The 12,200-nt window shown below is 41.8% G+C and overlaps 2 long non-coding RNA genes across 2 annotated transcripts in view; one reads left to right on the top strand and one right to left on the bottom strand.

Annotated features, from left to right (window-relative positions):
• Positions 1 to 3,056, bottom strand: part of LOC129049151 (uncharacterized) — a 123,675-nt gene extending 120,619 nt beyond the window's left edge. Inside the window, exon 1 of the long non-coding RNA XR_008511983.1 lies at positions 2,955 to 3,056. This is a non-coding gene — a long non-coding RNA (uncharacterized LOC129049151). The remainder of the gene's footprint in view (positions 1 to 2,954) is intronic.
• The window catches only part of LOC129049152 (uncharacterized), an 85,601-nt gene that overhangs the window by 25,204 nt on the left and 48,197 nt on the right, over positions 1 to 12,200 (top strand). The gene's annotated exons all lie outside the window — the stretch shown is intronic.

The following is a 12,200-nucleotide window of genomic DNA, read 5'->3' as shown; positions in this document are numbered from 1 at the left end:
TTCAAAAATTTTATAGCTAATATAGCTCAGTGAAAATCAAATAGTCATAATTATTTGCTCTCAAGGGCATCAAATCCACCAGGGCAAAGGTATCAAGAGAAAAACCAGAGTGAAAAATGGAAAAACAAATGGCCAGTTTCAGTGGTTCACACCAGTAATCCCAGCACTTTGGGAGGCTGAGGTGGGCAGATCACTTGAGCTCAGGAGTTCAAGACCAGCCTGGGCAACACGGTAAAACCCCGTCTCTACCAAAAATACAAAAAAAAAAAAAAAATAGCTGGGTGTGGTGGCGTGCGCCTATAGTCTCAGCTAGTAGGGAAGCTGAGGTGGGAAAATCACTTGGACCCAGGAAGCAGAGGTTGCAGTGAGCTGAGATTGTCCCACTGCACCCCAGCCTGGGCAATAGAGCAAGACCCTTCTCAAAAAAAAAAAGAGTAAAAAAAGTTTATTTTCACCACAACTCTTCATCACCAAAGATATGTAATAACACCCAAGGAAGCAGAAAAATTAAGAAATGTAATCTAAAAAAATATAGCTTACTATACTTTTATCATGCTTTGACTGTTGGGGATAGAAGAATTAGGTAAAGGACCAGAGAAAGAAGACACTGAGGGCTTGTGGTGGAGGGCAAAGGTAAAATGTGGTGGGTAGGATTATGGTTTGGCCAGGAAGGAAAGAAAAGTGAAAGAGAAAGGAAGACAAAGACAGAGGTAGTCTCAGGGCAAAAGAGTCAAAATGACACCATATATTAGGTCAGTTTGATACAGCAATTTTAACATTCCTGAATCAAAGTAGCCCTATAAAAAATGTATGTCTCTGGGTTTTTATTTTTTATTACCAAATAATTACGTGTACAACTTACTGATCCCTACTGCATCCATTAACGCAACCCAGACTACATGAGACTTACATTTTCTTTAAGTTCTACATTATTTGGATTTTTTCACACTATATATTACCCTTATTTTAAATATATATATATATATATTTTTTTTAAAGTCTGTCCAATTTGTGTAAGCCTCTAATGATGTCCCAATCTTGTCTCCCAAAACATCTTGAAAGAATTTTTGAATCTTAAATGTAAAATATGTTCATAGGTCAAAGTATGTTAGAAATTTAATTGAGGATTACATATGCCATCCAGACTTGAGATTAAGGGATCATATTGTGGCCCAGTTATCTACTACCACAACCAGCTCCATCTTCTCATCCTCAGGATATAGGAAGGTAAACAATAGCGTAATCACAGCTCCTAAGAGCTATAGTCCATCTTCATGATCTTCAGATTGAAAATAGAATGTTTCATTTGGCCAGGCATGGTGGCTCATGCCTGTAATCCCAGCACTTTGGGAGGCCAAGGCAGACAGATCACTTGAGCTCAGGAGTTCAAGACCAGCCTGGGCAACAGAGCAAGACCGTGTATCAAAAAGAAAAAAAAAGTTTCGTTATTAAGCAGGGACTTATTAGTAAAAAGTACATTATTAATAATTTTAAAAGAGAAATAAAGTAATATTTTTTAAAAACCAAAAACTCAAACTATTCAAGATACAAAAGATTATCAGAAAATGCACAGACAGCGTGATGGCTCATGCCTGTAATCCTAGCACTTTAGGATACCAAGGTGGGCAGATCACTGAGGCCAGGAGTTCGAGACCAGCCTGGCCACACAGTGAAACCCCATCTCTATGAAAAATACAAAAAGTTAGCTGGGTATGTGGCATGTGCTTGTAATCACAGCTACTTGGGAGGTCGAGGCATAAGAATAGCTTGAACTCGGGAGGTGGAGGTTGCAGTGAGTCGAGATCGTGCCACTGCATTCCAGCCTGGGTGACCGAGTGAGATTCTATCTCCAAAAAAAAAGAAAAAAGGGAGAGAGAGAGAAAGAAAGAGAAGAAAGAAAGAGAAAGAAAGAAAGAAAGAAAGAAAGAAAGAAAGAAAGAAAGAAAGAAAGAAAGAAAGAAAGAAAGAAAGAAAGAAAGAAAGAGAAAGAAAGAAAGAAAGGAAAAAGAAAGAAAGGAAGGAGGGAGGGAGGGAAAGAGAGAGAGACAGAAAGAAAGAAAGAGAGAGAGAAAGAAAGAAAGAAAAGAAAACAAAAGAAAAGAAAAGAAAAAAGAAAATGCACAGACACTTTGACCTAGAACAACGGATGGCAGTGCAGTAAACTCCTGGTTACGTGGCTTCTCTGCAAGATGATTCTTAACTCCCTCCCATCCCTGATGGGGCAGAACAGGGTTTGAGGACTAGGAAGCAGACTGGAGCACAGTATAACATGTGTTTAGTGATAGAAAATATGTTTAGAGACCATTTAACTCAGATTGATCCTGTCACACTCCAGGGTTGGTAGTTTATGATGTGGTAAGGTCCAATATTTTGTACTTATAATAAGGACATTTTAATATGGCCAAAACCAACCAAAAAGGAAAGAAAAGAGCATCTCATGTACAAATGAGTTAATAATTTAAAAAAATTTTAACCTAAAGTTAAAATATGTTTTCTTAGCAGTTTGGAGATTTCTCAAAGAACCAAAAAGAATTACCATGAATTACTAGGTGACCCAGTTATCACACTAGTAGCTGTATTCCCAAAGGCAAATAAATCATTTTACCAAAAAGACACCTGCACTTGAATGTTTATGACAGTACTATTCACAATAGCAAAGACATAGGATAAACTCAGGTGTCCATTAATAGTGAGTTGGATTAAGAAACTGCGGTACATATACACCATAGAATACTACACAGCCATAAAAAAGAGCAAAATAACGTCCTTTGCAGCAACACAGACGCTGCTGGAGGCCATTATCCTAAGGAAATTAACAAATTAAGCAAACCAAATATTCTCACTTGTAAGTGGAAGCCAAACATTGGCTATACATGGACATAAAGATGGGAACAATAGACACCAGTGACTCCAAAAGGAGAGAGGAAGGAGGGGGACAAAAGGCAAAAAATTACCTATTGGATACTATGTTCACTGCCCGGCTGACAGGTTCAATTGAAGCTCACAGCATCATGCTATATATCCATGTGACACACGTGCACATGTACCCCCTGAATCTAAAATAAAAATAAGTAAATAAATAAAAATGTTTTCTTTTCATTCTTTTTTATTTGTTTTGATCACATCAAAATGTCTTCATGTCAATAGGACAAGAATCTTCATTGTAGCATTGTTTGAAATAGTAATATGTTGGAAACAACTTCAATATAGGACTCGCTACATAAATTATGAGAAATTTGTACAATAGAATATTATGGAGCACTTTAAAAGAATGAAACATTTTTATTTCTACTAACATGGAAGGTTCTCCAAGCTACATTGTTAAATGAAGAAAAAAGGGTCAGGGGCAGTATGCTACCATTTCGGTAAAAAAAGAATGTCTACAAATACGTTCATATATGCTTAAACAGTTTGTGGAATACTACACAAGAAACTTAAGAGCAACGCCTCAAAGAAGAGACTCTAGGAGCTTTTTTTTTTTTGAGACAAAGTTTCACTCTGTCACCTAGGCTGGAGTGCAGTGGCGTGATCTCGGTTCACTGCAACCTCCGCCTCCTGGGCTCAAGCGATTCTACTGCCTCAGCCTCCCAAGCAGCTGGGACTACAGGCATGTGCCACCATGCCTGGCTAATTTTTGTATTTTTAGTAGAGATGGGATTTCACCATGTTGGCCAGGCTGGTCTCCAATTCCTGACCTCAAGTAATTCAGCTGCCTCAGCCTCCCAAAGAGCTGTAATTACAGCCATGAGCCACTGCGCCTGGCCGATATTTGCTTTTCAATATATACCTTTAAAAATATATTGAATTTTCTACCATGCTTATAATACTGATTCAAAAGAGTAATTAATACTTAAAAATTTCCCCATGTAAAAACATCAGCCTCAAGTGGAGCTATCACAATGTTCCTGACACTAAAAATCATTATTTCCAAACATTACATGCTTGGCACCACCACCTGGAATATCTTGAAATATGGAAGTTATTTATTCATTTATTCAGTCATTTATGTATATACCATGTGCTTATTATATATTAGTGAGATAATAAATCAATAGACAAAATCCCTGCTCACATGGAACTTATGTTCCATGCAGGGAGACAGTTAAGGAACATACGATCCATAGGTTATACTGTACATTTAAAGGTGATAAATGCTATTGTATGGAAACAAAAGGGTAATAGAGATTGAGAAAGGCAGGATTGGTAGCATTTAGGCAGACACTTGAAAAAGCGGAAGGAGTGAGCCATGTGGATATCTGGCATTGACACAGCACTCTGGGGACAGTGTTCCAGGCAGAAGGAAGAGCCAGTGTAAATGTCATGCAGCTGCCATGATCAATCAACAGCAAGGAGGCTAGGGTAGCTTTAGCGGAGTGAACAAGGGATAAAGTAGCTAGAGATGCAGTGAGAGAAGCAACGAGGGTTATTATATCATGAAGGGACTTGTAGGCTGTATGTAATAAGGTGTTTGGCATTTTCTGAGTTAAATGGAAGGCCAGTGGAGGCTTTTGAGCTATGGAGTGGTGTAGGGAGATTTACTTTCTTATAGGACCACTATGATTGCTCTTTTGAGACTAGATTGGAGGAGAGCAAGTGAGGAAGAATCAAGGATGGTTGGGAGACTATTATAGCAACCCAGGCAAGCCAGAGATTATGATAAACTACACTAGACTGGTAGTACAAAAATGCTGAGAGGTGATCAGAGCCACAGGCACATTTTGAAAGCAGAACAAACAGGATTTCCTAATAGATTGTATATGGTGTGTGAAAGAAAAGGAGGAATCAAGAATGACTTGCAGGCTTTTGGTTTGAGTAGCTGGAAGGATGAGGCTATTACTACAATGAAGGGCACTACAGGCAGAGAATTTATGAGGTGGAGAGTCAGGAGTTCAGTTCTGGATCTGTCAAGTTTGGGAAGCTACTTAGATATCCAAGTAGAGATGTTAAGTAGCTATAGTTGTATATACAGGGCTTGAGTTCAGGGGAGAAGTTCTGATTGGAGATATTGAGAGTTGTCAGTATAGATGGTATTTAACTCTATACTGTTGAGTTGATGAGTCCCCTAGGGAGTGAATGTAGATAAAGAGAAGAGACCCAAGATCTTAGTCTTGAGGTACCCCTAATTTTAGCAAGTCAAGAAGAGGAGCAACAATAAAGACAACCAAGAAAAATGCTGATGATGTTCTTTTTCTTGTCCAGGGTGATAGTTACATAGTTACATGGGTATATTAACACTTTGATAACTCATTGAGCCATACATTTATGAATTGTGTTCTTTGCTCTGCATATGTTACACTTCAATAATTTTTTACCCCTCCCCCCTTCCTAGTCCCTTACTTTCTTGCTATTTCTTTATGGAATCATAAAGAAATTAACCGCTTCAGCAAATTTTCTCAAGGCTGCAGTTTTCTTCTCTTCAATGCTAAATCTTCTACCAAACACATGGCATCTGCTCAGGGAACCCAAGTATTTTGAAATTTGTTTTTTTTGTTGTTTTTGTTTTTTAAGAGACGGAGTCTTGCTCTGTCACCTAGGCTGTAGTGCAGTGGCACAATCTCGGCTCACTGCAAGCTCCGCCTCCTGGGTTCACCCACCATTCTCCTCCCGCAGCCTCCCGAGTAGCTGGGACTACAGGTGGCCGCCACCACACCCAGCTAATTTTTGTATTTTTAGTAGAGACGGGGTTTCACCATGTTAGCCAGGATGGTCTCGATCTCCTGACCTCGTAAGCCACCCGCCTCGGCCTCCCAAAGTGCTGGGATTACAGGCATGAGCCACCGTGCCCAGCCTGAAATTTGTTTTAAATCAAATTAAATCTATCTTAGAATCTCACTATTCAAAGTGGCATACAATTCTTTGAATAGAAGTGGGATAGGCAATAGCTACAAGGACAAAGGATTGGGATGAGAGCCTTCTGTTCTTCACCACTGAGATGCTGGGTTTCCAAGCCCATGTGGCCCATTCTTCTGAGGAACTAAGTAATCTTATTCCAAGGGCCTGTAAGCTATGGAATCCATAAAGCAGACAGCAATCCCATTCAAAATCTTGAGCACTGTGTGGGGAAACAGATCTTTCCCTGACAGTTGTACATATGTTCCCCACTGCCATTTTCCCCAGTCACAGAGAATCTCATTCTTTCCTCAACTCCCTACCACTTGGGTTTCTCTCGACATACTTCTATATCCCACCTCTCTTTATCTCATTTGCCAAACATTCTCCTTCCAAACAAAAACTGGATTTCACTTGTTTGTCTTTAAGGCCCATGGTAGTGCCTGTTTTCAGCCATGAAACACAAATCTTATGAATACTTGAGGTGAGAAAACTCAGATGCAGAACACAGAGATTTGGCTAACTTTGGAAGATGAAGACAGCAAAAACTCTTACCACTTTTCAGTTTTCAAGTTATTTTGGTCTGTAGGTTGTGCTTCCCTGGAAAGATCAGCTGTTTTCTTCCGATACGGGTGTTGGGTAAGAAGTCAATGTCAGACCCTTGTTTATATCCCATCTAGTGAGTTTAGGGAAACCAGAAAGTATGAGTTCTAGAGTGAAGAGCCCCAGGCACTACCTCCATTTGCTGCCATCCCTTAGAGACTCTTCTGGAAAGGGATTCTTCCTCTTTTTTTAGCTTTTATTTTAGTTTCAGAGGCACACAGGTAAATGTGTGTCACAGAGGTTTGTTGTGCAGGTTATTTTATTGGCTTGTTTGTGTGGTTACTTTATAGTGACACTGGTCTGTGTGTTTATATTAGCCGGTAGCAGTCTTTCTATATTTAGTGCTCCTTTCAAGATCACTTGTAAGGCAGGTCTGGTGGTAATGAATTCCTTCAACATTTACTTATCTGAAAAGAATCTTATTTCTCCTTAGGAAGCTTAGTTCAGCGGATACGAAATTCTTCCTTGCAGACTTTTTTTCTTTAAGAATGTTGAATATAGACACCCAATCTCTTCTGGCTTACAGGGTTTTAGCTGAGAGGTCCACTGTTATCCTTATGAAGTTCCCTTTGTAAGTGACCTGCCCCTTCTCTCTAGCTGCCTTTAACATTCTTTCTTTCATTTAGACCTTGGAAAGTCTGACAATTATGTGTCTTGGGGATGATCTTCTTGTGTAAAATCTTTCAGGAGTTCTCTGTATTTCCTGAATTTCACTGTTGGCCTCACTAGCAAGGTTGGGGAAGTTTTCATGGATGATATCCTGAGATGTTTTCCAAGTTGTTTGCTTTCTCCCAGTTCCTTTCAGGAATGCCAATGACTTATAGATTTGGCCTCTTTACCTAATCCCATACTTCTCAGAGGTTTTGTTTATTTCTTTTTATTCTTTTATCTTTATTTTTGTCTATCTTACTTTAGAGAACCAATCTTCAAGTTCTGAGATTCTCTCCTCAGCTTGGTTTAATTCTGCTATTAATACTTGTAATTGCACTGTGAAACTCCTCTATTGTGTTATTCAGCTCTGTCAAACTCACTTAGGTCCTTTTTCATACTGGCTGTTTCATTTTTCAGCTCCCATAATGTTTTATTGTAATTTTTATTTTTCTTGGATTGGGTTTTGCCATCCTCCTGAATCTCAATGATATTCATTCCTATCCATATGCTGAATTCTATCTCTGTCATTTCAGACAGTTCAGGCTGGTTAAGAACTCTTGTTGGAGAATTGGTACAGTAATTTGGAGGATATACAACACTCCGGCCATTTGAGTTACGAGACTGCTTGTGTTCATTCTTTCTCATCTCTGCACATGGGTGTTCCTTTAGCTGTAGTGTGGATTGAGTATAGTCAATAGATTTCTTTTCTGGATGTTTTCACCAGGCTGAAGCTTTGTGCAGGGTCTTTATTTGAAGCTGGCTTCTTGTCTCTGGTTTCAGAGTGGAGTAGGTTAGTGAGGTAGTTTTGGTGTTGAAGCTTTGGAGTGTGATCCAGCAAGTGATATTTAGGATTATTGGTCAGTTGGTAGACTTCTGGTCAGTTGTATGGCTCCCCTATGTTTCCTCACAGTTGCAGTCATGTTCCCTCTCAAGGCCCTGAAAGTGTGGGTTCCTTTCCCACTTGAGTGTTGGCTGTAGATTGTGGCTTGGTGCTCCTGGGATGCCCACTGCAGTTCTGAGGCAATTTCTGTGTTTATATTCCTTCCCCAACTTGTATGCAGATGAAGAAGGGACCTTAGTAGTGACTGTGGCCAAGCGTCTTTTGCTTGTTTCCTTGAGGCCCCACCCCAGAGAGATGCAGGTCAGCAATCTCTCAGTGCAGTCCACCCAGGATAAAGGGTCTGTGCTGTAGGCCCAATCCAAGGATTCCGTTTGGTGATGAGCAGTTGGGGGCGGTGGGTGTGGGACCTATGTAAGACAGACTGGCCTCCTCTCCTTGGGTTGACTGCAGCTTGTTGGAGGGGTGGATAAAGTACTTAGTTGTCTTTGCTCCTTCATTAGTCTGAGGGTAGCAAGGGCAGTTCCACTGCAGAAGCAGTGGCAGAGAGGCTTTCAGTTGTCCCTGGAGGCTCTGTTCAGGTCAGGGAGTTCCCGAGTTGCTGCTGGCTCAATAGCTCTGGCAGGGGTTGGCTAGAGGTCCAGGCCTGGAGGACCTGCCTCACAGAGATATGGAAATGGCACCCGTGTAACAATCTGGCCACTTTTCTGTCAGGCTGTTGCAGTGTGCTGGGGACCCACTCTAGTCCCTGGCTGCTGCAGATTTTCTAGTACCTGGTCCAGAGCAGACTGTGAAACATCAAAGATGGTAGCCTGCCCTTCCCTCTGGGAGCTTTGTTCCAGGGAGGTATGGACCTGTTGCTGGCCCAAACACACCTGTAGGAGGTGGCTGGAGACCCTGGTTGGGAGGTCCCACCCAGTGAGGAGGAATGGGATCAGGGACCTACTTGAAGCAGTCTGGCCACATTTTGGTGGATCAGCTGTGCTGTGCTGGGGTACCCTTTCCACCCCCGGTTGGCTCAGACTCTCCAAAACTCAAAGGCTAAGTCGCCCAAACGGCAATGATGGCAGCCTGCCCCTCCCTCTGGGAGCTCCCTTCCAGAGAGAATTCAAGTCTCTGTCAGCTGGAGAACACTGGCAGGGGTGGCTGGAGTCCCCAGTCAGTGAGAAGGAATGGGACTGGGGTACCTGCTTAAAGAAGCAGTCTGGCCACATTTTTGTAGCGCAGCTGTGCTGTACTGGGAAATCCCTCCCACCCCCAGTCGGCTTGGACTTTCCAAAGCCTGAAGGCTGGAGTGGCTAAATTGCCCAAACAGCAGCGGAGATGGCGGCTCACCCCTCCCCCAGGGAGCTCCGTTTCAGGGAGGCGCAAGGCGGCTACCAGGGGCTGGTTGGATTTCCAAGCCCGTGGGTCTTCTATGAGATGCTGTGGAAGTGGGGCCTGCAGACTGTCACTGCGCAGCCTCTTGGATTCAGCCACTTTCCTACGGGTATATATGGGGGCCTAATCTCCCGCTTTGCAGGAGTTGCTGGAAAGCTTGATTTTCTAAGGCTTCTGGGTCTCCACCCATGCCTGAGCAGCTACTCTGCTAAGACTCTATGTAGCTCTGTCTGTCAGACTGAAGGCTGTGGTGAAGTGTGTTCATGAGATCTCCTGACCCCCGCGTTGCAATGATCCATGGGAGAAGCCTGGGTTCCCAGGGTCACACATTCACTCACCACTTCCCTGGGTGGGGGAGGTTCCCCTATTTCGGTGTCACTCCCAAGTGGGCTGTTGTCCTGCCTTGCTTTTCTTTGTTCTCTGTGGGTCAAGTTGTTTCCTTGATTAGTCCCAATGCAAGTACCTGGATGTTTCAGTTGAAGGTGCTGTAGTCACCCTTCTCATTCCTTTCGCTGAGAGCCATGCACACTTCCTGTTTCTCTTCCGCCATCTTCAATTTATGCCAGGGTTCGTCCTTTGAAAGAATCCACCTCAGCACATTTTATCAATTTTAAGCTTTTCTCTTGCTAGATTCTCTTGGTTTCCTAGGTGTGTGGTTATGTCACACACAAAAACGATAGCTTTACTTTCTAACTCACATTATTCATTATATTTTCTTGCTTTATTTCATTTTTTGGAAACCTCCAAGACCATGTTATACAATAATGCTATATAATGCTAGTAGTTTATCTTCTGACTTTAAATAAAATTGTTTTAATGTTTCACTGTTTAGGATACTATTTATTACTGGTTTCTGATAACTAGTCTTTATAGTTTTACTACTTCACTAATACTTTTACATTGGTATATTTTCTAACATTGAGCCATCATAGGATTCTCAAAACATAGAGTAGAATATTCCCCTCAAAATACATTTCATAACATCCCTTTCCCTCCCTTAGAAAATGGGAGTAACATATGAAGAATCCATGAGTGGACTATTAAGGTTCTATAGTCAGTCATTTATGAATAAATGTATTTTTTAAAATGTATTTTTTGAGTAATTAGTATGTGTTACTGAACCAAATTTAGGTCCATCCACCTGGCACAGCAAAGCCAAACACCAACACCAAGATCTGCACTGAGAGAAAGTAGGCATTCATCGCAGGGCACCAAGCAAGGAGAATTGGGCAGCTAATGCTTAAGACTCAAACTCCCCAGTGCCCTCTATGCAAAGGGTTTTAAAGGCGGTGAGGCAGAGTTTACAGGCAGTCACAAATCAACACATGGAGGTTATACATTGGTTTGGCCCTAAAAGGTGAGATATCTTGAAGCAGAGGTTTACAGGTGATAGGTGGATTCAGAGATTCTTCAATTCACCATTGGTTAAGGAAGCGAGACTTTGTATAAAAACTTGGGGTCAGCAGAAAGGAATGTTAAGGGTTGGCCTGAGGGTATGACTCTGCAGGCCCCTCAGATAGAAATTTAGAACAAAGAAGTTCAGCCCTCAGTTCCTCCTTATCTGAGATTTACATGACAGTCAGCACTTTCCATCAGGTAGGGGTTCAGGTTTCTGAAAAACAACTCAAGCACAAGTGTCAAGATGTTATTTTTAGTTTCTATGGGAACCAAACATCTTGTGACTCAAACTTACTTGAGTGACTATTGTTCAAGCTATTATTACCTTCTTGCTTATCAAGTTGCTCATTTACTTCTCAAGGCTAGCTAGGTGCTTGGAATTTTCCTTAATTTCCATGCTTGGAGGGATCCAGCAGGCCCCTAAGAGGAGTCCCTGCCCTGTCTCATGTATGTTGTACTATATGGTGTGTGTGCGTTAACCTTCTTAGTATGTTGGGGGAAACTCTTCTTTCAGACTACTACATATAACTCAATTTGACTAATGAGGAAATAGACCTAGTGAGGCAGGAGAACAGGGTCTGGAGACAGGGAACTTAAGGGCAATTTGTGCTAACTTTTTAAAAGAGAAACCACCAAGGTCTGGGGGCAGGAAATCTAAGGCCAAATCACGCTGACTTCCCAGAGCTGGATCTAAAGGAAAATACCTGGGTCTGGGGGCAGGAATCCTAAGGCCAATTAACACAAACTTCCTAAAGCTAAACCCAAAGGGAAAAACCCCATCTCCCCAAGCGAAGTAACAAGGGATCAAAGGCTACTCTCCCTACAACCCTCCCACTTCCACATCTGAGATGGAAAGGAAGAGTACCCTGGATTGGCCGAGGGCCACACAGGGACCATCTCTTCATGTGCATAGGGTGCCAATTCACCTCAGCCTTTAGCCACAGACCAAATCCTTCATCCAGATAAGGGGTAGATGATAAGAACCTCAAATGGGATACTTAAAGCCCAGAAAACTTTGTAACTGGGCCCTTGAGCCACTTGCTCGGGCCCACTCCCACCCAGCAGAGTGCTTTCTCGCTTTCATAAATTCCTGCTTTTGCTGCTTCATTCCTGCATTTCATTCCTCTGCTACTTTGTGTGTTTTGTTCAGTTCTTTGTTCAAAATGCCCAGGACCTGGACAATTCGTAGTCAAGCCCCTCCACTGGTAACACTAGATACATTAATAATTTGCCCAAAGTCCCACTCCCAAGAAGTGGTAGAACCAGATTTAAACCCAGGTTTAGAGCCTGAGCTTTTACAACTATATTATAATGTTTCTCAGTAAAGCATTACCAAAGACCAAGAAATAACAGAAGCTTCAAGATGGCAAAAAATCTGATGTGCTTATATTTATTGTGTCAAAATTCTACTGAAATGACAGTAAATATTTTTTAAAAGGAATGAATCCAAAACCATATATGGAGCAAGAGGGAAGGCCCAAGAATTTCGGAAATTCTGACA

Source organism: Pongo abelii, chromosome 10 (genome assembly GCF_028885655.2).
Source record: "Pongo abelii isolate AG06213 chromosome 10, NHGRI_mPonAbe1-v2.0_pri, whole genome shotgun sequence".
In the NCBI taxonomy this organism is placed as follows: domain Eukaryota; kingdom Metazoa; phylum Chordata; class Mammalia; order Primates; family Hominidae; genus Pongo; species Pongo abelii.
The sequence above is the reverse complement of the archived record's forward strand: the minus strand, read 5'-3'. Positions and strand labels throughout refer to the sequence as shown.